At 40.8% G+C, this 24,808-nt stretch overlaps 1 long non-coding RNA gene across 1 annotated transcript in view; it reads right to left on the bottom strand.

The window, feature by feature from the left end:
- Positions 1 to 24,808, bottom strand: part of LOC124625316 — a 277,200-nt gene that overhangs the window by 129,331 nt on the left and 123,061 nt on the right. The window contains exon 2 of the long non-coding RNA XR_006980711.1: positions 2,823 to 2,858. This is a non-coding gene — a long non-coding RNA (uncharacterized LOC124625316). The remainder of the gene's footprint in view (positions 1 to 2,822; positions 2,859 to 24,808) is intronic.

Raw genomic sequence — 24,808 nt, 5'->3', positions numbered from 1 at the left:
AGTGGTTCCCAACAGGTGGTCCGCGGACCCCTGGGGGTCCGCGAGCTATGCCAGAGGGGTCCGCAAGATGCTATTAGAATAAAAAATATCTTAAATATATTTTGTATGATAACAGATTTTTTATTTTGGACGCTTCTTGCATGAGCAGACCTTTAGCGAACGCTAACTTCTGCGTCTAGCGTCTTCCTAGAGCCAACTGACACTAGCACACTCTAGCGCAAAACTAGAATTAGATAGAGGCAAATAGTTCTGCGGTATGCCTTATTTTTCACACATGTGTACTCCATGCAATCTCAAGTGTAGTACACTTGAAAGACCAATACAATCAGTTTTAATTTTTTCCTGTCATTTTCAGTTCATACTCAATTTTTATTTTTTTAAGGAGATTGATATACTAGACACCCAGATTTGAAGACAAAGATTTTGAGCAATAATCAAAAATTTAACAATAACAATGATGGCTAAATTGAAAAAGTTTTCAGCTCAATATTTTTTCAATAATGAATATATCAATGTTTTTTCTAAGTACCAAAAGTAGAAAAAGTATAAAAAGACTCTTAATTTGGCTTTTTTAGATACTTGATACTGCGATATGACAAGGTACCAATCATGCTCGATGGGGGGATCCTCGAGAAAATTTTGTTGGGAACCCCTGCTTAGAACTACGTATAGCCTTGAGAGAGCCAGCCATGACGAAACTCTACCATCTGGTGAGCAAGATGTATGAAACAACCGAAATACCCTCAGACTTCAAGAAGAATGTAATAACTCCAAATCCAAACAAAGCAGGAGTTGACAGGTGTGAAAATCCCGGACTGTCAGTTTAATAAGTCACGGCTGCAAAATTCTAAAACCAATTCTTTACAGACGAGTGGTAAAACTGGCACAAGCCGACCTGGGGGAAGATCGGTTTGGATTCCGTAGAAATATTGGAGCATGTGAGGCAATTCTGACGCTACGATATATCTTAGAAGGTAGATTAAGGCAAGGCAAACCTACATTTTGCAGCGTTTGTAGATTTAGAGGAAGCTTTTGACAATTTAGACTGGAATACTCTCTTTTAAATTCTGAAGGTGGCAGCGGTAAAATACAGGGCGCCAAAAGCTATTTACAGTTTGTACAGAAACCAAATGGCAGTTATAAGAGTCGAAGGGCATGAAAGGGAAGCAGTGGTTGGGAAGGGAGTGAGACAGGGCTGTAGCCTATCCCCGATGTTATTCAATCTGTATATTGAGCAAGCAGTAATGGAAACAAAAGGAAAATTTGGAGCGGGAATTAAAATCCATGGGCAAAAAAATAAAAACTTTGAAGTTTGCCGACGACATTGTAATTCTTTCAGAGACAGCAAAAGACCTGGAAGAGCAGCTGAGCCGATTGGACAGTGTCTTGAAACGAGGATATAAGATGAACATCAACAAAAGCAAAACGATGATAACGGAATGAATTCGAATTAAATCAGGTGATGCTGAGGGAATTAGATTAGGAAATGAGACACTTAAAGTAGTAGACGAGTTCTGCTGTTTGGGGAGCAAAATAACTGATGATGCTCGAAATAGTGAGGTAGGTTTCGACTTCCTGTTTATGTATGACAATGCCCGCCCGCACGGGACCGCTGTGTTGTCGGACACAACAGGAAGTGAAGACATTCAACATGGGGAATGGTCAGCATATGTCTAGGTCCTAAAGACTACAGCGCATGCCTGGGATGGTTTTGGCAGTTATGTTTCTCAACGAATATGCCAACTTACGTACTGTGTTTCATGTCATCCGTCATTGCTTGTGATTATTTCTGTCCAATAATACTTCTGTTTCTTAGGATTTGTCAAGCAGTGTACATGGATACAAGATCCAAAATTTCTGCTTCAAGGAGGAAAATGGGCAACTGGCACTTAACAACCAAGGAAACTACAGAGAACGCTGCAAATATTTTTAAGGAAATTCTAAATTGCCAAGAACCCATAAAAAGATTTCTGTCAGAAATTGCACTAAAAGCCAATCAAGATCCACAGGCACCAAATGAGGAAATTGTTAGACAAATTAAAGGCTTAAAAAACAAAAAGCGTCTAGTAAAGGCAGACTTGCTGCATAATTCCTGAAATCAATTGGCCCAATACAAATTAGACTGAGCATGCAAAACATTTGGCCGCGCGGGTAGCCGCGCGGTCTATGGCGTCTTGTCACGGTCCGGGTGCCTGTCCCCGTCGGAGGTTCGAGTCCTCCCTCGGGCATGGGTGTGTGTGTTGTCCTTAGCGTAAGTTAGTTTAAGTTAGATTAGGTAGTGTGTAAGCTTAGGGACCGATGACCTAAGCAGTTTGGTCCCATAAAACTTTACCATAAATTTCCAATTTTGCAAAACATTTGGCTTACTGAGAAGATTCCAAACGATAGGAAAATTTCATCCATTCATCCACTACATGAAAAGGAGAGCTTTCCCAGTACAAATATTGGCCCTGAAACTAATCATCAAAAGCTAATCCTCAATCATCAAAAATCTTGTTATAAGAAAGTAGATTGTGCGGTACATTCGCAGATTTTTTAAAAAAAGGCTTATTTATTCAGTGGACCGTTAATTATCTCTTCCAGATCCTCAAAGCACAAGGTCTGGACTTCAAAACCACAGCAGTTACTAATAAACACAAAACTGCACAAAATCTAGGATAAAATTAATTCCGTAAAATTTTGAAATTCAAACAGGAGTGAGGCAAGGTGACAAACTACTTTTTTTAAACACTGCCCCAATAGTTCAAGAACGGCGGAAACTGATATCAGAGCTTAAAATTGGCAAATTAATCAAATTAGAAATAATAGGACAGACTGCTTACCTTTTTGCAGACGGATTGGCGATCTATGTCAGGACACTGAAACAGCAAAAACAGAAATTCTTAAAGAAACACCAGAAAGAGTAGATCTCCAAACAACATTTGAAGAAACAAAACACACGTCTAGCAACAACCTGGCATTCAAAATTTTAGAAACTAAATGCGGGAGAATAGAGAGTTTCTCAATTCAAATATTTAGAGGAAACTATTCAGAAAACCGTTCTCGAGACGACTGGTTACGAATTCGTTGTCACAAAATGTAAACAGCTTTCAGGCTTACAGGAGACATCTATAACAAAACATCCATCTCAAAATACACAAAACTGATACATTACAACACGGTCGTCAAACCAAACTGCCTTTTGTTGGGCAGAGAGAAGTAAAAGCAATCAGGAAAATTTTAGACCTAATTTACGTTGAAGAACAAATAAATAAAATGAGAAGTATACCAACATTTATTCACGTAAGGAAAAAAAAACTTTGGCTAAAATTCTATAGGCTTATTAAATGAAATGGACGAACCAGCTTAACTATATAGGTTGTGAAATTCTATGAAACACTTGATTAATTTAAAACTGAAGCAAAAAATGGAGCGCTGCAGTTAAAGATAACGTGAAGGAAGCAGAAATAACACTATGTATACCCGACACAAATTTTTTGGACAGGAAATTCACGAGCAGGCAGTTGGCCTGGCAGAAAAAGCAAAGCAGACCGACGCATCTTGGTCTGAAGAGCGGAGAAAGCCAATTCTGAGCGAGTGAAAGTAATACGGGCACACAGGCAAGCTAAAACGAAACCCTGAAAATGTCGCATCACATGGTACACGACGGCCTAGCATGGATAATAATAATAATAATAATAATAAACCCCGTGGAGGCCCGGGAAAAGAATAGGCCTCCGGTATGTTCTGCCAGTCGTAAAAGGCGACGAAAAGAACAAACCACTAATAGGGCTAACCCCCCTTTTAGTGTGATTACTTGGTTCAGGACAGAACTAAAGAAGCCTCGGACAAGCACCGTCATGGTCGGGGACGACGCTTGAACCCTATGCCCGCCCACAATGGTAACGACACTGCTGGCCAACTGGAAAATGATTTAAATCCAAATAGAGGTGTTTTGCAGGATATGCTTCCTGCAACCACCCTAGAAGGAAAACAAAGACAGAGGATGAGATGGTCAGATGAAATTAATCGACGCCTCATGTTTTGTTATTACCAAGCAACAAACCTAGGAACCAACACAACTGGATACAGATCACAAGTATACATAACATTTATTACCAGATACCCAGAATTAAAATTTTTAACAGAACAACGACTAGCTGATCAGATCCGTGTAATAATCAAAAATAACAGGATACCCCAGTCAGAATTAGAAAACATCAAACAACAAGTACAACAAATACTGGAACAAAATAGTGTGCAGTCAGAAGAAGAAGAAGAAAATACAGTAATGGACTCAAACATCCCAGAGCAAACAAACAAAGACCAACACGCATCAATTAAACAATCAGAGGAAAACGAAATCTTAAGACAGCCACCAGAACAAGCACAAATAGAACACGAAGTGACACACATGTTAGATATAGAAGAGGAATTTCAGCTGACATATATAGAATACAAAGACACAAATACAGACATTAGACCATTCTTGCATAGACCGCCCAATAACCCACAAGTCGAAACAACAATAAAAACTATCAACACAATCATACACAACAAAATAAATGAAAACACAACTATGGAAGAGTTACAACTACTGGTTTATATGGGAGCATTCACTACACTAAATACACACACTAGGCAGAGATCAGAACCAGCCAACACACAGAAGAAACCCACAAAACCAGCATGGCAACACAGGCTACAGATCAGAATAGAAAAACTGAGAAAAGACATCGGACAGCTAACACAATTTATAAGAAATGAAATGTCAGAAAAAAACGAAAAAGGTTAGGTAAAATCTCACAACAAGAAGCGATAGAGCAATTAGATGAAAAGAAGCAGAAATTACAAGTATTGGCCAAATGACTTAGAAGATACAAAAAAAGTGAAAATAGAAGGAAACAAAACCAAACATTCAACACAAACCAAAAGAAATTTTACCAGACCATAGATAACACACACATTAAAATAGACAATCCACCAAGCATAACAGACATGGAACACTTCTGAAGCAACATATGGTCAAACCCGGTACAACATAACAGGCATGCACGGTGGATACAAGCAGAAACAGACACATACAAGATGATACTGCGGATGCCTGAAGTGATAATTTTGCAGCATGAAGTCACCCCAGCAATTAATTCCACTCACAATTGAAAAGCCCCTGGAAAAGATAAAATAGCAAATTTCTGGCTAAAGAAGTTCACCTCAACACATTCACATCTAACTAAATTATTTAACAGTTACATTGCAGACACATACACATTCCCTGATACACTTACACATGGAATAACTTATCTGAAACCTAAAGATCAAGCAGACACAGCAAACCCAGCTAAATATCGCCCCATAACATGGCTACCAACAATATACAAATTATTAACTTCAGTCATTACACAGAAATTAATAACAGATACAACACAGAACAAAATTATAAATGAAGAAGAAAAAGGCTGTTGCAAAGGAGCACGAGGATGTAAAGAGCAACTGATAACAGATGCAGAGGTGACATATCAAGCAAAAACGACAAAGGTCGCTACACTACGCATACATTGATTACCAAAAAGCTTTTGATAGTGTACCCCACTCATGGTAACTACAAATATTGGAAATATATAAAGTAGATCCTAAATTGATACAGTTCCTAAACATAGTAATGAAAAATTGTAAAACCACACTTAATATACAAACAAATTCAAATAATATCACATCACAGCCAATACAGATTAAGCGTGGAATATACCAAGGAGACTCATTAAGTCCTTTCTGTTTCTGCCTTGCTCTGAACCCACTATCCAACATTCTAAATAATACAAATTATGGATACAAAATTACTGGAACATACCAGCACAAAATCACACATTTGCTATACATGGATGATCTAAAACTACTGGCAACAACAAATCAACAACTCAACCAATTACTAAAGATAACAGAAGTATTCAGCAATGATATAAATATGGCTTTTGGAACAGACAAATGTAATAAAAATAGCATAGTCAAGGGAAAACACACTAAACAACAAGATTACATATTGGATAACCACAGCGACTGCATAGAAGCGATGGAAAAAACAGATGCCTATAAATATCTAGGATACAGACAAAAAATAGGAATAGATAATACAAATATTAAAGAAGAACTAAAAGAAAAATATAGACAAAGACTAACAAAAATACTGAAAACAGAATTGACAGCAAGAAACAAGACAAAAGCTATAAATACTTATGCTATACCAATATTGACCTACTCATTTGGAGTAGTGAAATGGAGTAACACAGACCTAGAAGCACTCAATACACTTACACGATCACAATGCCACAAATATAGAATACATCACATACATTCAGCAACTGAAAGATTCACTTACGCAGAAAGGAAGGAGGAAGGGGATTTATCGACATAAAAAACCTACATTATGGACAGGCAGATAATTTAAGAAAATTCTTTCTAGAACGAGCAGAAACTAGCAAAATACACAAAGCAATCACTCATATAAATACATCGGTTACACCACTGCAATTTCATAACCACTTCTACAACTCTCTAGATCACATAACATCAACAGATATGAAGAAAGTAAATTGGAAAAAGAAAACACTACATGGCAAGCACCCGTATCATCTAACACAGCCACACATCGATCAAGACGCATCCAACACATGGCTAAGAAAAGGCAATATATACAGTGAGACGGAAGGATTTATGATTGCAATACAGGATCAAACAATAAACACCAGATATTACAGCAAGCATATTATTAAAGATCCCAATACCACAACAGATAAATGCAGACTTTGCAAACAACAAATAGAAACAGTAGATCACATCACAAGCGGATGTACAATACTAGCAAATACAGAATACCCCAGAAGACATGACAATGTAGCAAAAATAATACATCAACAGCTTGCCTTACAACATAAACTTATAAAACAACACGTTCCCACATAGAAGTATGCACCACAAAATGTACTGGAGAATGATGAATACAAATTATACTGGAACAGAACCATTATAACAGATAAAACAACACCACATAACAAACCTGACATCATACTCACCAATTAACACAACTAATCGAAATATCCATACCCAATACAACAAATATACAGAAGAAAACAGGAGAAAAAATTGAAAAATACATCAAACTGGCTGAAGAAGTCAAGGACATGTGGCATCAGGATAAAGTTGACATTATACCAATTATACTATCAACTACAGGAGTCATACCACACAATATCCACCAGTACATCAATGCAATACAGCTACATCCAAACTTATATATACAACTACAGAAATCCGTAATTATTGATACATGTTCAATCACCCGATAGTTCCTAAATGCAATATAGCTTATACTGTACCGTTAAAAGGAAGTCACGCTTGATCAAGGTCCGCGTCACATTCCATTTTTGACCAGACAAAACGTCTGAGAAAAAAAAGAAATAATAATAATAATTTGGGGCCGGCAGAAGTGGCCGTGCGGTTCTAGGCGCTGCAGTCTGGAACCGCGAGACAGCTACGGTCGCAGGTTCGAATCCTGCCTCGGGCATGGATGTGTGTGATGTCCTTAGGTTAGTTAGGTTTACCTAGTTCTAAGTTCTAGGGGACTAATGACTTCAGAAGTTGAGTCCCATAGTGCTCAGAACCAATAATTTGGGGGTCTAGCTGTGCGGTTCCTGTTTGAGCTAGGATTACGGGATAAAATGTTTTTGGTTTAGCCCGAATCAGCGGCCATTTGCTTAGCCATTCGAACATCTGTCTTACAGTAGCTACGTTACGGTGTATTTCGCAAGACTTGAACGCCGAACCGGAGCTGTCGCCAAGACGAATTGTGGAAACCAATTTATTCCTCTTGCAAAAGATTTTTGTTGGGCTGAAATTAACGCTCAGCTAATGGTACCATTCGCATGTTCGCCGTTCGGAGTTTACGTGTAAAAACACTCTCATTCGGATTTTGCATGCAAAAATAGTCGCCTTTAAATAACTCCGGACTGAAGCGAAACTGATGGTTCAGATTTGGTCCACCAGTGAATCGGAGGTTGATGTACGACAAGTTTTAACCATTTGAAACCAGTTTACTTCGTTTGGATTTTACCTACAAAGAACATGTTTTTCTGGGGGGTTTTCGAAGCGCGCCGCTTCCATGCTTTACACTCGTGCGAATCACTTCAAACTTCGCACGAAGTTAGGAAAGTAGAAATAGTCAAATGAAATTTTTTCATCCAGTAATCTTTATCTGTTGTCGAGATACGATGGTATAAAGTCGCCCAAAACGTAGCTTACGTGAACTTAATGCGCGGAAACGGTTTAAAGTGAATCAGATAAATAAATAAAAAGGCATTCTTGTGATGTAATAGAAAATTCTCCTTCAAAAATCTAGCTTCATTCGGATTTTACATGCAACACACACATTGTGAGTTTCTTTGCGCGTGTCACTTCTGTGTTTCAGACGTGTGCCAATAGGTTCAAATTTTTAAGAAGGTAAACAGATACATGTTATGTAAAGGTAATTATCGTCCTGTTGTTTTGGGACAGCTTTGTTAGTTGCCACGATATAGGCAGCATGGTTAGAAACATAATAAAGTCGTGTCATATTGCGCGACCTGGTAAATCCTATGTTGAGTGAAATGATAGCGTGTGTCAATGTGTCAAGTTAAACGACATGATATGTATCACGTTACTTTTCTTGATAATATCCATTTTACTACATGGCATCGGTACTAATACGTACTAACAAGTAAACATGCGTGGATATGTCCAGGTGTTCTGGTTTAAATGTCTTCGAAGTTGCCGGAAATGTCGAAAAGTTAGGTCCCTCCTTTTATATCCTAACTTTTCTCTGGACATATTTTCACCTTTTTTTGTTCAACAACAGGAGCGTATTTCATTCTGGTAATAATAATAATAATAGTAATAATAATAATAGTTCAGTTACCAAATATATTCAAAATATTTTAATGTAATATAATAGTAATAATAAAAATAATATGTTGTAACGTCCTAGAAACTGCTATTCAGAAAAATATGATCTTTGAAAAGCGTACGTCCGAAAATTTGAAAAGTACATGCGTCACATGATTAATTTAAACACTTTAATAGAAATACGGTGCTGACAGGTGTGAATATTTCCAAATTATTATTTTAATATGTTACGATTGTAGAATACTGACACAAATCCTTTACAGAAGAATGGAAAACTGGTAGAAGCAGACCTTGGGGAATATCTCTTTGGATTCAGGAGTAATGTAGGCACATAGGAGACAGTACTGACACTATGTCTTATCCTAGAAGATATGTTTAGGAAATACAACCCACGTTTTAAAGTATTTGTAGATTTAGAGAAAGCTTTTACAGTGTTGACTGGTATGCTCTCTATGAAATGGTTCAAATGGCTCTGAGCACTATGGAACTTAACTTATGAGGTCATCAATCCCCTAGAACTTAGAACTACTTAAACCTAACTAACCTAAGGACATCACACACACCCATGCCCGAGGCAGGATTCGAACCTGCGACCGTGACGGTCGCGCGGTTTCAGACTGTAGCGCCTAGAACCGCTCGGCCATTCTGGCCGGTTCTCTATGAAATTCTGATGGTATTAGAGGGAAAATACAATGATTGAAAGGCTATTTATAACTTGTACAGAAACCAGACGGCGGTCATAAGACTTGAGCGGCTTTAAAAGGGAGCGGCGGTTGGGGTGGAGTAGGCAGGATTGTACCGTACCCCGATATTATTCAGTCTGTACAATGAGCAAGCATTAACGGAAACCAAAGAAAAATTTGGAGAAGAAATTAAAGTTCAGGGAGGAGAAACAAAAAGCTTTGAGGTTTTGCGGATGACAATGCAATCCTATCAGAGACAGCGAAGGACATGAAATAGCGTTTGGTTGGAATGGACCGCGTCTTGAGACGAAGATACAAAATATAACAAAAGCAAAGCAAGGAAATGGAATGTAGTCGAATGAAATGAGGTGAGCTGAGGGAATTAGGTCAGAAAATTACTCACTAAAAGCAGTAAATGAGTCTTGCTATGTTGTGCAGTAAAATAGCTAATGATAGCCGAGGTAAAAATAATATAAAATGTAGACTAGCAATGGCAAGAAATGCGATTCTGAAGGAGAGAAGATCGAATATAGGTTTAAGTGCTAGGAAGTCTTTTCTGGAGGTATTTGTGTGGAGGAAACATTGTATGGAAGAGAGAAGTCGTCGGTAAACGGCTCAGGCAAGAAGAAAATACAAGCTCCTGAAATGCGGTGCTGCAGGATACTTAAGATGAGATGGGTAGATCATGTAACTAATGAGGAGGTACTAAATAGAATTTGGAGAGAAAAAACATTTACCGCACAACTTGAATAAAAGAAGCGATCGGATGCCAATTCTGAGACATCAAGGGGTCACCAATTTAGTTTTGGAGGGAAGAGTGGAGAGTAAAAATTGCAGAAGGGGGCATATGAAAACAGTAAGGAGGTTCAAAAGCATGCCTGTTGCAGTAGTTATTCGGAGATGAAGAGGCTTGCAAAGGATTACGGTATCAAGTAGAGCTGCATCCGGACTGAAGACCACAACAAAAGCAATAATAACAGCAGTAAACTATCACAACTTAGATAACGTCGTAACTTCGCACAATATTAAATCGAGGTGTGCACACTCAGTTATCAGCAGTCCAACAAGCAATACGATTATGAAGATTGTTCTGCAAATTATGGCTATACGAGCGTGTAAACGAGGTGCAGTGGTTTTCGCCTACGCCCGTGAAGTCAATTTTTGTTTTCCCTGGTAAAGTATGTTTTCCTTTCTGTGTTCTCTTATTTAGCTTCCTTTAGTTTGACGATTCTGTCTGCGGATTCGCGAACCCTGTCGCATGTATTGCTGGCAGCAGGTACGGTCGGGTGCCTTTACCTGGCTGCAGCGTGACCGGGCAGGGCGCAAGCCCGTCCACGTGAGCGGGCCCTCATACGAGCAACGGAAAGTATCCCGTGTTTGACGTACTTTGTAAGATCTACAATTCCTTGTCATTTTCAAGAATGCCGGTTTTTCGCCACTTCAGATTTTTTTGGGGAGAGGTGGGGGACCACAGGGGGATCATAATCTACATAAAATTCTCTCACACTCCTCCCTTCGGATTCGCGCCTGGTCACCATTTCATCATTCTTTCGGAACCTTTATCGTAACAGTGGCACACGTACTCACAGTAGTTCATTCTCATTTTAAGTTAGTTACGATGCTGATTGTATCGGCTGGAAGTTTCTTATTTAACACGAACACTATGACTCTGAACGCAACCGGATCAAGCAGATGCCGCATTCTGACACATTACTACTTTACATCTGCATCATCTATAGCCCCCATTCCACTATAGTGTGTGAAGCTGAGGGTACTTCGTTGAGCACTATTACTTCCCTCCCACCTGTTCCAGTCACGAATGGTGCACGGAGAGTAATCGGTTTTACTGTTCACTTCCACAACAATACTACGCTGCCTTTAACTCATCACGATAATCAGTGGACACATCTCGAAGATCGCCAGTCAATACTCAAGAGGACATCACCTCAATATGGATGACCAGATGGGGTTTACGTTTTAACCAGAGTGCTACATCGCTCCGTTTTTATGTTGATGTGCTAGACATGTGATGTCTCCAGCACAGTGACGCAGGGACTTTGATAATAAAGATTTACAAACTACTCACTACGTCGTGCCGACCAAAGTGTCTTGTTTTCAGCATCAAATACGACGAACTTGCCAGTGACATCGGAAACGCAACAATCATCAAACAAAACCCCCCTCTTTAGTGTAGTTTTTGTAATCACTTCGATAGTGCGTAGATCTCATTCTTTAAAGGAGGTTTTCAAAATGCCTGTCGCAACGATTACATCAGGCTGTACATCATTATGAACTGTGGAACAGTGGTATTTTAGTGGCTGCAACACTGTCAGCGAATAGATTGCATGCGAGCCTAGAATGGATTTATGAGATCACAGCAGTCCATTGGCGTCATATACCATGGCTGGGCTTCCCATGGAGTACGGCTTCTACGCCAAATCTAGCGTTGTCCAACTTGAACATGAGACGGTACCTAACACTGCACGTGAAGTATGCAGTCGCATCTGTCACTTGGGACAGACATGGAAGTTGGCTACGTCCAGATAACGAATCTCAGAACGTTGCGGCATAAGCTGATCAAACTGTTACAGACGCGGAAACCCATACGGCTCAGCAGTTGGAAGCATTTGCTGTTCCTAACACTGTAGACTCAAACCTCTGAGTACGTAGTCGTAAACCCTGAATTTCGTCATACTGAATTAAATTGTACGTGTACGGCTCATCATCGGTTTCTCGTACGCTGTGGTACAGTACACACTGCCTGCAGAAATTACAGTTAGCGGTGCAGGATACTAATGTGAGATACCGAGCTCCACCATGATCAGTACGTAAAATTACGCTAAATATCGTGCCCTCTGCATCTTTCTTGAGATGAACCTTTTCCCACTTTTTGATTATCGCTATGCAACGAAAGAGGACAGCTACATTGCTAAATATTGTAGGAACGCGCGTGTATTAACGCATTGGAGACTATCAGCAAAATTGATGATAACCCAAAAAGAGTTCATCAATGCAATTCGTCGCATTTTGAAAGTACTGAAAATCTGGGCGTTCCTCTATTTAACAAATTCTTGAAACAGCACATTCCGTGATGTCACAGACACGAAAGTCTTTTTCCATGACTTCATTCTCTGTCACCCTATGCATGTTTTGTGAGTGACGAGAAATTGCAAGTAATTTATAAATAAACCATTATTAAGGCATTAGGCAATAACAGTTTCAAGTCCTATATATTGTTGCAGTTGTCCAAAAACGGTTGCAGTTCCGGACACTATCACAGAATCTTCCTCTAATCGTGGAAGAAGTGCTGGACGTATTTAAAGTCTGTAACTATTAATAACACAAACCAAAATGGAACAATCGTCAATATCAGTAATTGTAACTAGCGGAGACGACTGTAATTATTTTGTTTTCATTAACAATGATTGTAACATGGATCTTTTCGTATAAAGACGTATGCAACAGTGTAAGTCATCAGGCCGAAGTGAGACTCCGCTGGACGTGCACCTCGTCTCCACTGCGCCGTGTGCCTGGCCACTTATGCGACGTGCGGCCGGAAATAGCTGTGCGGTAAGCGTCGTGCATTCTGATACCGGGCACCGCTATAACAGAAGGTGGCCGAGGGGAGCAGTCAGTCCTCTTCCACTCGCCACGTCCATAGGCTGACGCTTGACACACGCTCTATTGCATGGTCCAAGGGCCCATTCAGGGTTACAGCAAGGTAAGGATTTTCAACCCCTTCTTTATGAATGTAGCACAAGTTTACAGTGAACAAAAGTGGGTAGGAAATCGGTCGTGGCCTCTTCGAACTATGCCATAATTCAATAGTTGTGATTAAATAAAATCGCAGACTTTTTAAATTTGGATGGTCAGGGGCGGATTTTAATCCTGCTTTTCCCGCATACCTAAGAGAGACAACAGAGCTTCTGCTTACAAACGGAACCGGGATTGCATAATTGAGGCGATCTGCGTGTGTAGCGCAATACGTAGTGCGCTAGTTTGCTACACGGGGAGACGAGGGAAAATGTGTTCAAATTTCTGGTTTGATAAGCTCTCTACATCATGATTTTTAGTCTGTTTCATCAACCGTCTGCAAATGCCGTTAAAATGCCGAAACATATGAAATGCAGTATATAAATTCTGGTTTCTCACATATACATCTAGGCACGGCAAGCCAACGTACGGTTTGTGGCGGAAGAAACTTCTGATAACTATTATTTGCCCTTAGTCCTGTTCCATTCGCTTGTGGTGCGTGGGAAGAATGAGTGCCCATAATCTCCGTACGAGCTCTAATTTCTAAGATTTTCTCGTCATGGTCATTTTGCGAAACATGTCTGGGAGTAAACAACAAGCTGCCCCACTCTTTCTGGAACGACACTCACGGCATATAAATAGGAAACCTCTCTGTGATACATAAAGTCTCTTGTAGCGTCTGACACTGAAGGCCGATGAGCATTTCCGCAACGCTGTTGCACTTTCTAAACGAAACGAACCGTTCTTCACTTCAGGTCCTCTATCTCTTCCATTAATCAAATCTAGTAAGGATCAGACTGATGGCCAATACTGAATAACCTATATAAAAATGTTATGTGAAGCACTTATTTCGTGAATGAATTATGTGACTTAATATTCTTCCACTGAATCTCAAATTGTCATGTCTTCTCTGCATATAGTCTTACGAGTCCACTTTATGTCGCTGCGGACGGTCCATCCTAAGTTATTATGGTTGTTTCTGTTTCCAGTGGCTTATCGCCAACAGCGTGGGTGATGGATCTCTTCGCCTAATTGCATGATCAAAAGTATCAGGACACCCTTTGTCTTTATCATGATGTGAATTCTGCTGGGGACACTTTGAACGACGTATCCGTATGCCTGTGGAGAAATGAGTGGCCGGTTTTCCTCAAGAGCAGGAACATGAGAACGCAGTGACGTTGGAAGCTGGGGCCCGCAGCGAAGTCGATGTTCTATCTCATCCCAAAGGTGCTCCACTATGTTCAGTACGCCAGTCCGTTTCAGGAATGTTACTCATCACAAACACTTGCCTTACAGATGCTGCTTCATAACAGGGTGAATTATCATGAGTAGTGGGATGACGGACCATTTACCCAAGTTTTTATATACAAATTGATATCAAAGTAATATGCAAATTAATGAAATAGAACAATTAATTATCCCTCCAACTCCACAACCCTGGATGACGTCATGGGTTCTTCACGACCGGTTTTTCGATCCCTGAACCCTCCCCCTTCCCACCCCTCCCCGTCCCACACCGATCCTATTGACGGGAATTTAGAATTTTGCCACGAATTTCAAATTTTGGCACGAAATTCAATAAATGTAGGATTTCAAAAATGGCGCGAATTTCTTTGTCAAAAGGCTGTGATGAAATCTCACTCCCCACTCCCAAACCCGAGAACTGGCGGTAAATTCAAAATAACGGTGCCCTTTCCGGGTCTCGAACCCCAGTCCTTCTGGATGGAAAGCAAAAGTGAACCTCCCCACACAGGGAAACTGTCCAGATGGAGGAAAGGAAAGTTACGTTAGTATACTGTATTTATTTGTGTGGGAATCTGAAGTAAATATCGGTCTTATTTGCGTAGTTAGTCATAAGACTCGGTCCTATTTAAACATCTATACGCATAGCAGCAGGCTGAAAGTGGCAGGGGTCACATACAGGGAACGAAAGGCTATTTACAATTTGTACAGAAACGAGATGGCAGTTATAAGAGTCGAGGGGCATGAAGGGGAAGCAGTGGTTGGAAAGGGAGCGAGAAAGGGTTGTAGCCTATCCCCCATGTCCTCAATCGGTATATTGAGCAAGCAGTAAAGAAAACAAAAGGAAAATTTGGGCTAGGAATTAAAATCCATGGATAAGAAATTAAAACTTTTGAGGTTTGTCGATGACATTGTAATTCTGTCAAAGACAGCAACGGACCTGGTAGAGCAGTTGAGAGGATTGGACAGTGTCTTGAAACGAGGATATAAGATGAACACCAACAAAATCAAAACGAGGATAATGGAATGTAGTCGAATTCAGTCAGGAGATACTGAGGGAATTAGATTAGGAAATGAGACACTTTAAGTAGTGGATGAGTTTTTCTATTTGGGGAGCAAAATAACTGATGATGGTCGAGGTAGAGAGGATATAAAATGTAGACCGACAATGGCAAGGAAAGCGTTTCTGAAGAAGAGAAATTTGTTGACCTCGAGTGTAGATTTCAGTGTCAGGCAGTCTTCTCTGAAGGTAATTGTATGGAGTGTATCCATGTATGGAAGTAAAACATGGATGATAAATAGTTTAGACAAGAAGTGAATAGAAGCTTTCAAATGTGATGCTACAGAAAAATGCTGAAAATTAGATGGGTAGATCACATAATGCAGTAGATACTGAATGGAACTGGTGAGAAGAGGAATTTGTGGCACAACTTTACTAGAAGAGATCGGTTGGTAGGAGGCATCAATAGATCACGAATTTAGCATTGGAGGGCAGAGTGAAGGGTAAAAATCGTAGAGGGAGACCAAGAGATATTACACTAAGCAGATTCCGAAGGATGTAGGTTGCAGTAGGTACATCGAAAAGAAGAAGCTGGCACAGATTAGGGTAGCATGGAGTGCTGCATCAAACCAGTCTCTGGACTGAAGACCATAACAACAACATGCATAGCGCTACACAAGGAGCGCCTGAAATCGCGATACAGCTCAAAAATTGACTAAGTCATGCAACTAGTGTTATCCTGCTGGGAAAAATTTCACAGCATCACTCGAACCTAGTGGCAGACGCATTCAAGCTCTACGCATAATGATCGCATCACCTACAACTTGGCGGAAAAAGGCTGGATTGGGAGGTGCTATTTCATTTTTGGCGGGAAAAATTTTCAGCTGTCGACATGCTGGTGTTGCATAGAGAGGAGTGTAGTAAGTGCATTACCGTGAGCATAGAGTTTAACGTCGGAGTTCACTACAGACGCTTCCTGTTGAACTGCTCGACCATCATCTTGCAGTCCAGGTGCTCGAAATTCATGAACGCCGAGACATGCAACCGCAACTGATGGCAAACGCTCGAAATTATCATGAAAAATACCGCCACTCATAAACAAGGGTTCGTAATGCAACACATGTACTGGGACTGGGAAAAATCAGGGAGCTGACATGTGCACAGAGTTGATTTCTGCTGGTGGTCTGATATTTTTCCCCATATGCTCTTATTGCTTACCAAATGACCTTCACTACTTTTGCTTATACCTAACAACTCTGATACGTTCTCACAACCTAGAAGTGCTATACTAAAGCAGGGGAAACATATGTTTCCCAATCCAGGACTGTGTTCTCAGACATACCGTCGGATATAGGCATTACCAAATTACGGTTGGTTCTCACAAGCAATAAATTCGGAATTATTGAGGAGAAGGATCAATGTGTTTATCAGATTTAAGCCGCTCCGTAGCGTGCTCTGTAAGGAAAGTGGACTGGTGCTACATGTATCTGCGTTAGCAGTGTGAGGAGGGTGCAATCTAGAGGACGAAATTGCTATACTATCCTATACATGAGCAAAAATACCTAATATCAGACCATGACTTCCGTGTGCAAGAGGAATGCTGCCAGGACCATGGGGACACATCTTTAAATAGCAACAAGACTGTTACATCTCCTTGGCTACTGATCGTGGTGCTTACTCCCTTGTAAGAAGTTATTGTTTCTTCGCGCACATTTTTGTGCATCACGGCAGGGATGGGAACTCAATCTATCATCTATCAAAAATATTCATGTCGTTTTTCCTCGCTCTGTTTCCTACTGAGGCATATTCGTATCCTTCAAAACTGCTACTATTACTAATAAGTACAACTGAAGGAGGAAAAGTGATTGAGGGTATGTATGTCTCCAACTTAAAAAGATGAATACAAACCATCAAGTTCCTAAGAGACCAATCATCAGTCTTCTGAATTCGCTCTACTTCGGTTTATAAGCAGTTCAAGTGGCGGATATACACTGCATATACACTGACGATAACTTCATAGTGAGCAAGAGCTCAGTCAATGGCCAGGGTGCCAGAACAGTGTAGACAGAAGTAGGTTTATCATGTTAAAGTTTGTCATCATAGTGATTGGGGTAGAAAGCTTGCAGCGTAGTTATGTGTCAGATGTTGGTATGTCCTGCATTAAAGTATTAAGAGTGTTGAATTCCATGTGTCTAATACTTCGAAAATCATATGGCTTTAACAATGTAGCGTTTTTAGGTGCAGAACTGTGTAGCTTAGAAGTCCATGTTTATGCTCAGTGCCTCTGTCTTATTTCTACCATACTCATAGTTTGTAGGCTATGGTCTTCTTCCAGTACAGATGAAAGTTTGTGCAAGCAACTTGGGTCACTGGCCACCTGCTGCAATGGACCAGTTCGTGTATACTGTATATGAAGTGTGGGCGATGTCAGTATGCATGACAGTACTTGTTTTTTGGTATATTGGAAGAGAGATACACACAGTAAAGGAGGAGGAGCAGATTAGTGTTTAACGTCCCGTCGACAACGAGGTCATTGGAGACGGAGCGCAAGCTCGGGTGAAGGAAGGTTGGGGAAGGAAATCGGCCGTGCCCTTTCAAAGGAACCATCCCGGCATTTACCTGAAGCGATTTAGGGAAAGAACGGAAAACCTAAATCAGGATGGCCGGAGACGGGATTGAACCGTCGTCCTCCCGAATGCGAGTCCAGTACACACAGTAAAATGTTATAGAAGGTTCTATTACAATGACTGGTATAAATAGTTGAAGTTTGGATGCAGATAGTTCATAGCTTTTTTAACTAAGCTGGATTTTACAGTGTAAGGACAAGGTGTGCTCTTGAACATTACAAATGATTGTATAGCTGTGATCTGTATTGGTCCTTACTTTTCCATCTGCAATGAATGTAAAGTCCCGTGAATGACATTTTGTAGTTTGAACATGCAGAGTGCTTTCATACTATACCAATTCTGCTCATAAAACTAATAACAGTCTATGGTATCTATTCTTATGGATTCATGACTGTTTTTATTGTTATCATCACGATTGTGTGTTTAAAAATAAGTATTACTGCAAGTCCTGTGTTATTTCATACTTCAGAGCCTCTAATTATAAAGTAACCACCACTAGAATTATAGCTCGTTGTGGAACCTAGAAATTGTAGGTTTTTTCGGACGTGTGAAACAGGCTATTCTGTGATGACAAAGTTGTTTACAAATCTACAACACATGAATCTGCTCCCACTACAGATGATGCCTGCTGGGTGACAGGGTCTTTAAACACAGGTTGGTAAAGGCGAGTTATGGAGAAATAATATCAGGTATCAGCATGCAGACGGTATATATTTTGGATGTATCGATGAAATCTCGTAGGGTTCTCTACTAGGTGACATTGAGAAGTTCTATTACAACGCTTGCTCTCGCAATTTGTTTTTATGTTCCATACCTGCTAGTGTGAAGTACCATTGCACTGGTAAAACAGGAGTTGTCCTAGTGTACAAAACACAATATCCACTTCAATTATAGCTTGTTGTTGCTAAAGTAAAATGATTACGTTTTTTCTGACATGTGAACAGATAACATGAAGAACTGTATTCTGTAATGTTATTTCATGTGTCTGCAAATAAACTGTCAAGCATGTGTGTATTACAATCATTTCAGACACTGGCTTGAAGGACAGAGATGTTCTCAAACCATGTACTTCAGAGTTTAAATTATCGCTTTTTCTTTATTCTGATTAAAGTTTCAAAGTAATGTGGACATTCTGCAGTGATCTGTAGTTTTCGCAGCGAAACAGTGGAAGTCGTTTTTTCTACTCGTATTTTACACATGGTGGGCATGTGTAGGAGGTGTGAAATAAGTTAATATGTATGTCATATGTATCACTGTAGAGCTTTGACCTCTGCAGGTTGGTCATGTGTAGCCAGCGACAGTGATGTTTTCTTTTTCAATTCGTTGAATGGCACAAAATAATGGGACGTAGGGAGACGGATGTGAATTTTACCCTGAAATCAAACATAAAAGAATGACTGTTTAGCCGGCCGGTGTGGCCAAGCGCTACAGTCTGGAACCGCGCGACCGCTACGGTCGCAGGTTCGAATCCTGCCTTGGGCATGGATGTGTGTGATGTCCTTAGGTTAGTTAGGTTTAAGTAGTTCTAAGTTCTAAGGGACTGATGACCTCAGAAGTTAAGTCCCATAGTGCTCAGAGCCATTTAGCCAACGACTGTTTAGAAGCCATTTCATGTGGATAACTGAATCATCTGAAAAGAATGTGATACCCTCGTGCAGGACAATTTCTAATTTGAACACAACGAATACTCTCAAACTATATCAATATTGTTGAAATAGCTATAAGAAAATGGTCTGCGCCTATTTTTATGAAGACTATATAGTTTTTTATTGTAGCCGCGACTATGTTTGTTTAATGAACGCTTGCTTATAAGATGTGTTGATGTTGACTACAACCGTTACACTGATGTGTCTTTCCTCTCTGAACTGCAAGTGCTTGCAGGGACGGGATGCTGGCGGTGTTGGGGCGTGCTTCATAGGGTCCGCCGCCGCACTTTTAGACAAACAACACACAGCATGGCTCACATTTACCTCGATTTGTTCTATAGCCCGCCAGCGTCATGGCTTATTGTGTATGTTGGCAATGATAGCGCTGAGCACCTGGATCGCCTGGAGCTCCATTTACGGCTGGCCATGCCTGCCTGCTGGGGCGGCTTGCACAGCTGCATGCAGAAGTGGTAGCAGTTGTCTGTTTCCCAAGCAGCAGGTGTTTGAAAAAGCATTCTCGAGAGTTCTCCAGAACTTCGTTGTTGTTCCGGGAGGGGGGTCCAGCCCTTCTGAGGAATAAGTTTTATGGCGTGCAGGAAGCTTCCATCAGTGACTGTCTTCTGCAAACTAGACACAGTATATTATTGCCAGGAGGTGGTTTTCTTTGTGGACCGTCAGCGACAAGATAGAACAGGCCTGTAGTGAGGAGAGGGAGAGATGAGGGTTGGGAGGAAGGAGATAAGACTGGCTCTAACTTTGTTAGTTTGTGACCACACATTGGGGAGAAAACCTATGCAGCTGCCTTAAATATCTCCTTGTGCTACCTTTTGGGTTGGTTTTTGCAAAAGTTTTGTCATTATGACGATTTTTCTCAATCCCCAATAGATGTGTTGCATTATTTCCGATTGTTTACAAGTGTTTGCACAATAATTTCTATGAGTAATTAGAATGGTGAAGCACTTTCCATCAGTTGTGGTAACATATATTGACTTTCCTGAATTTCGAGAAAATGGGTTGCAGGGCGATTGTCGAGTAATGTAACAGGAAGATCTTGCCGCGAACTCGGACATCGAACAGCGGTAGACACAGTCCTAAGCTGTATGCTTACAGATAATACACTTCTCTCTCTCCAACACCAATATCTCGTCAATTCAAATTATGTTCCGCCAACAATAAAGATAGCGCCTTCCACTACAACCTTTTTCCCGCCAGCTTGCAGGTGGAGGGACCATACTATGTAGAGTTTGAGTACGTCTGCCACTAGGCTCGACTACTGTTGTGAAATTTTTTCCAGCAGGATAACACCGATTGTATGACATCGTCAATATTTGAGCTTTATCGCGATTTCAGGTGCTCCTTGTGTAGCACTATGCTTATAGATTTATAATTAGGATCGATTCTTATGATTTATTACGTAACTAAGATCGATCTTTACTTCAGTTGCGCACCCAAAACAAATGAAGTACATTAACCTAGCCAACCTCTCTTGAATCTGGACAGTTTCCCTGTGTTCAGGGGGGGGGGGGGGGGGGAGGGAAGCTGTGTATTTGGGCTTATCATCCACCAGAAGGACCAGCATTCGGGCCGCAGAAAGGGCATTGCCCAGGTGGGGGGGGGGGGGGGGGGGGGAGTGGGACATAAGCACAGCCTCAGATAAAGAAAGTCTCATCATTTTAGAAATTTCTACCATTTTTTTAAAATCTCGCCAAAATTCTAAATTCCCACCAATAGGGTAGATGGGGGAGAGGAGGGGTGAGAAGGGGGAGTGGGTGGAGATCCATGAGCTAGCTGGAAAAAACTCATGTCATCCTGGGGTGGTAGGTAATTAATTGATGAATCTAAATAAATTTATCAATTTGATATCAAAATTTTGGTAGGAGCCCCATCATCCCACTACTGTTATGTTGATGCAATATTGCCTCCGAACTGTTTCTTTATTATAAACGGTGCAGAACGCTGTAAAATGTGTTCAAGTCCTTCCACATTTAACGTTTTCTTTAGGGCAAAAACTAAAGCATCTCCTTACTGTAACAACACCGCCTCCGTTCTTCAATGTTGGCACTACACATGATGACAAGTAACTTTCTTTAGGCAATCGCCAAAATAAAAGCCTTCCATCGGATTACCACAGGATATTGCGCAGTTCATCGCTAAAAATCACGTCCACTGGCTTTCTCTTTACACCAATCCAAGCGTCGCTTGGAAATGACTGCAGAAATGTTTGGCGTTCGTGGATCTGCTCAACCGTTGCACCCCATTCATTTTAACTACTATACAGTCACTTTCTTTGGTGGAATGCTGGTAGCACTTTGTAAATCAGGACTGACTTCTGCCGCCGATTTCATATGATTTTTTACAATCACTCTCCGCAGTGCTCTCCGGCCCCTGACCATCAGTAATGATGTCAGCCTGGTCACGGTTTAGCTTTGGCTGTTCCTTCGTGTTTATACTTCAAAACCCCACCACCAACAGTCGATTTGTGCACCTTTAAAAGGATTGAAATGTCCCTTCTGGATTTGTTACTCAGGTGACATCCAGTGATAAGTCTGCGGTCGAAGTCACTGAGGTCTCCTAACTGCTGTTACTGACTATTTTTTCTGACAGAACCACATACCCTGACTCCTTTTATATTGTTGGGTCCGTCTCTCAAGACATCAAGTGGCCAATTTTGCGTTCAGAACAGTTTTGATCAGTTAGTGTGTGTGCAACACGCTACATCTACGTTCAGGGCCAACTGCCAATCCCTGCAGAGTCATCAATTTTCCTATTGTATTTCGCGCTACCGTCATCAACTGTCTCATTGTATTTCCCTACAGCCTTCTGGCGTAGCAATATTCCTACATACAACAGCATCGTCTGGGAACAGCGTCCTGAAGCTGCCGACGTCATCTGCTAGACCATTAATACACACTGTAAACATCTGTTACATGACGATCAAATTGGCTTCAGGAAAGATAAAGGCACCGGAGAGGCAGTTCTCACGTTGTGCTTGTTAATGGAAGCAGGACTGAAGAAAAATCGAGGCACGTCCAAAGGATTTATCGACCTGGGAGAAAGGTTCGACGGTGTAGAACGGTGCAAGATGTTCGAAATACTGAGAAAAATAGGAGTAAGCTGTAGGGAAAGAGAGGTAATATACAAACATGTTTAAGTACTAAGAGGGAACAATAGGAGTGGAAAACCAACAACGAAGTGGTCGGATTAAAAAGGGTGCAAGACGAGGATATGGTCTTCCGCCCTGCTGCTCAGTCTATACATCGAAAAGTAATGACGGAAATATTAGAACGGTTCGAAGGTGGGATTAAAATCCAAAGTGAAAGAATACCAATTATAATATTCGCATATAGCATTGCTATCCTCTGCGAAAGTGAAGAAGAATCGATTGACAGTAAATCGAAGGAAGACGAAAGTAATGAGACGTAAAAAAAACGAGAACAGCGAGAAACTTATTATTAGAATTGATGATCAAGAAGCAGGTAGCGAAATAACCCAAGATGGACAGAGAAAAGAGAACGTAAAAAGTAAGATAGCAGGAAGGTCTGCAGCGGTCGTAAATGTTTAATCCGTTGCAATATGCAGTAAACAGACCAAAAAATTACAAATGATGCTGCTCTTCCCCCTATCTTGAATCGCATTAACACGGTCGTGGAGCACGCTGTTCCTATTGGAAACAAACCTGAACATTAAAAGCAGACTTGCACTGGCAAAAGAAAGGGCATTCCTGCCCGAGAAGAAGTGTGACAATATCAAACATAGGTCTTAATGTGAGAAAGAATATTTTTCTAACGTACGCTTTGAGCACAAAATTGTATGGTAGTGAGATAGGGGCGGTGGAAACACCGGAAGAGAATCGAAGCATTTGAGATATGCTGCTACAGAAAATTTGAAAATTAGATGATCTTATAAGGTAAGGGATGAAGAAGATCTCCGCAGAATGTACGAGGAAAGGAATATATCGAAAACACTGACAAGAGAAAGAGAGAGGATGACTAGTAGCATGGAGGTTATTCCCTGATGTCTTAAAACTGTAAAGTATAAAAACTGTATAGGAAGTCATAGTGGAATATTTCTATCAAATAATTGAGGATGTATATTGCAAGTGCTACTCTGAGATGAAAAGGTTGGCCAGGAAAGAAATTTGTGATGGGTCACATCAAACCATTCAGAAGACTAATGACTCAAAAAAACAAATAAAAAAACACAAAAAAGAAGATCGGAGCTATAATACTATCTTGCGGTATCCCAATCATTTGTGCGTTTCGTCTCGTTAAGAACAAGGAGCTGATTATCCTCCTATCTTACTCACACGTGAAGCTGAGGCATTAGGGAGTGCTAGGGCCATAGAAGAAGAAGAAGAAGAAGAAGAAGAAGAACGAATCATGCTAGTACTCCTAACGTGTCAGTCAAATGGTCCCGTAAACAAAACTCAGCGGCTAGTGTACTGCTGTAAAACATGAGAGATATCATTGAATGTCAGCGTCAGCTGCGCGGACGCTATCGTGAGGTATGCTTGAAGAACGAAAGGCCTTCAAAGTGCAGTAATTGCAAATTAATTGCGGCTAGCCATGAGGCAGTTGCAGGCCTGAACAATGGCAAGCGGGAGCGCGTGACTCACCGAGGGAGCAGTGAGTAGCTGTCTGGGGCTCCCACACGTGTACCCTGACTTAATGTCCAGCCTGACCATTCATTGAGCTCGCTGCCATTTCCCGCCTTGCGTGGTACATTGTAGAGCATTATCTGAGAACTACTAAAGCCCTGACGCGTACAGTCTCAGAACCATTGAACACAAGAACTAACTTCAGTACGTACCATGCTTATTGAGTCATTACATTAGGTCGATCTTTCTCAGAATAATGTGAATTTCAGTTCGTATTTTCAGCAGTCCTCGAGAACGTTCTCACGTGCTTAAGAAGGCATCAGTCTGGAGCATAGTGCCCCTTATAA

Source organism: Schistocerca americana, chromosome 1 (assembly GCF_021461395.2).
Source record: "Schistocerca americana isolate TAMUIC-IGC-003095 chromosome 1, iqSchAmer2.1, whole genome shotgun sequence".
Classification (NCBI taxonomy): domain Eukaryota; kingdom Metazoa; phylum Arthropoda; class Insecta; order Orthoptera; family Acrididae; genus Schistocerca; species Schistocerca americana.
The sequence above is the reverse complement of the archived record's forward strand: the minus strand, read 5'-3'. Positions and strand labels throughout refer to the sequence as shown.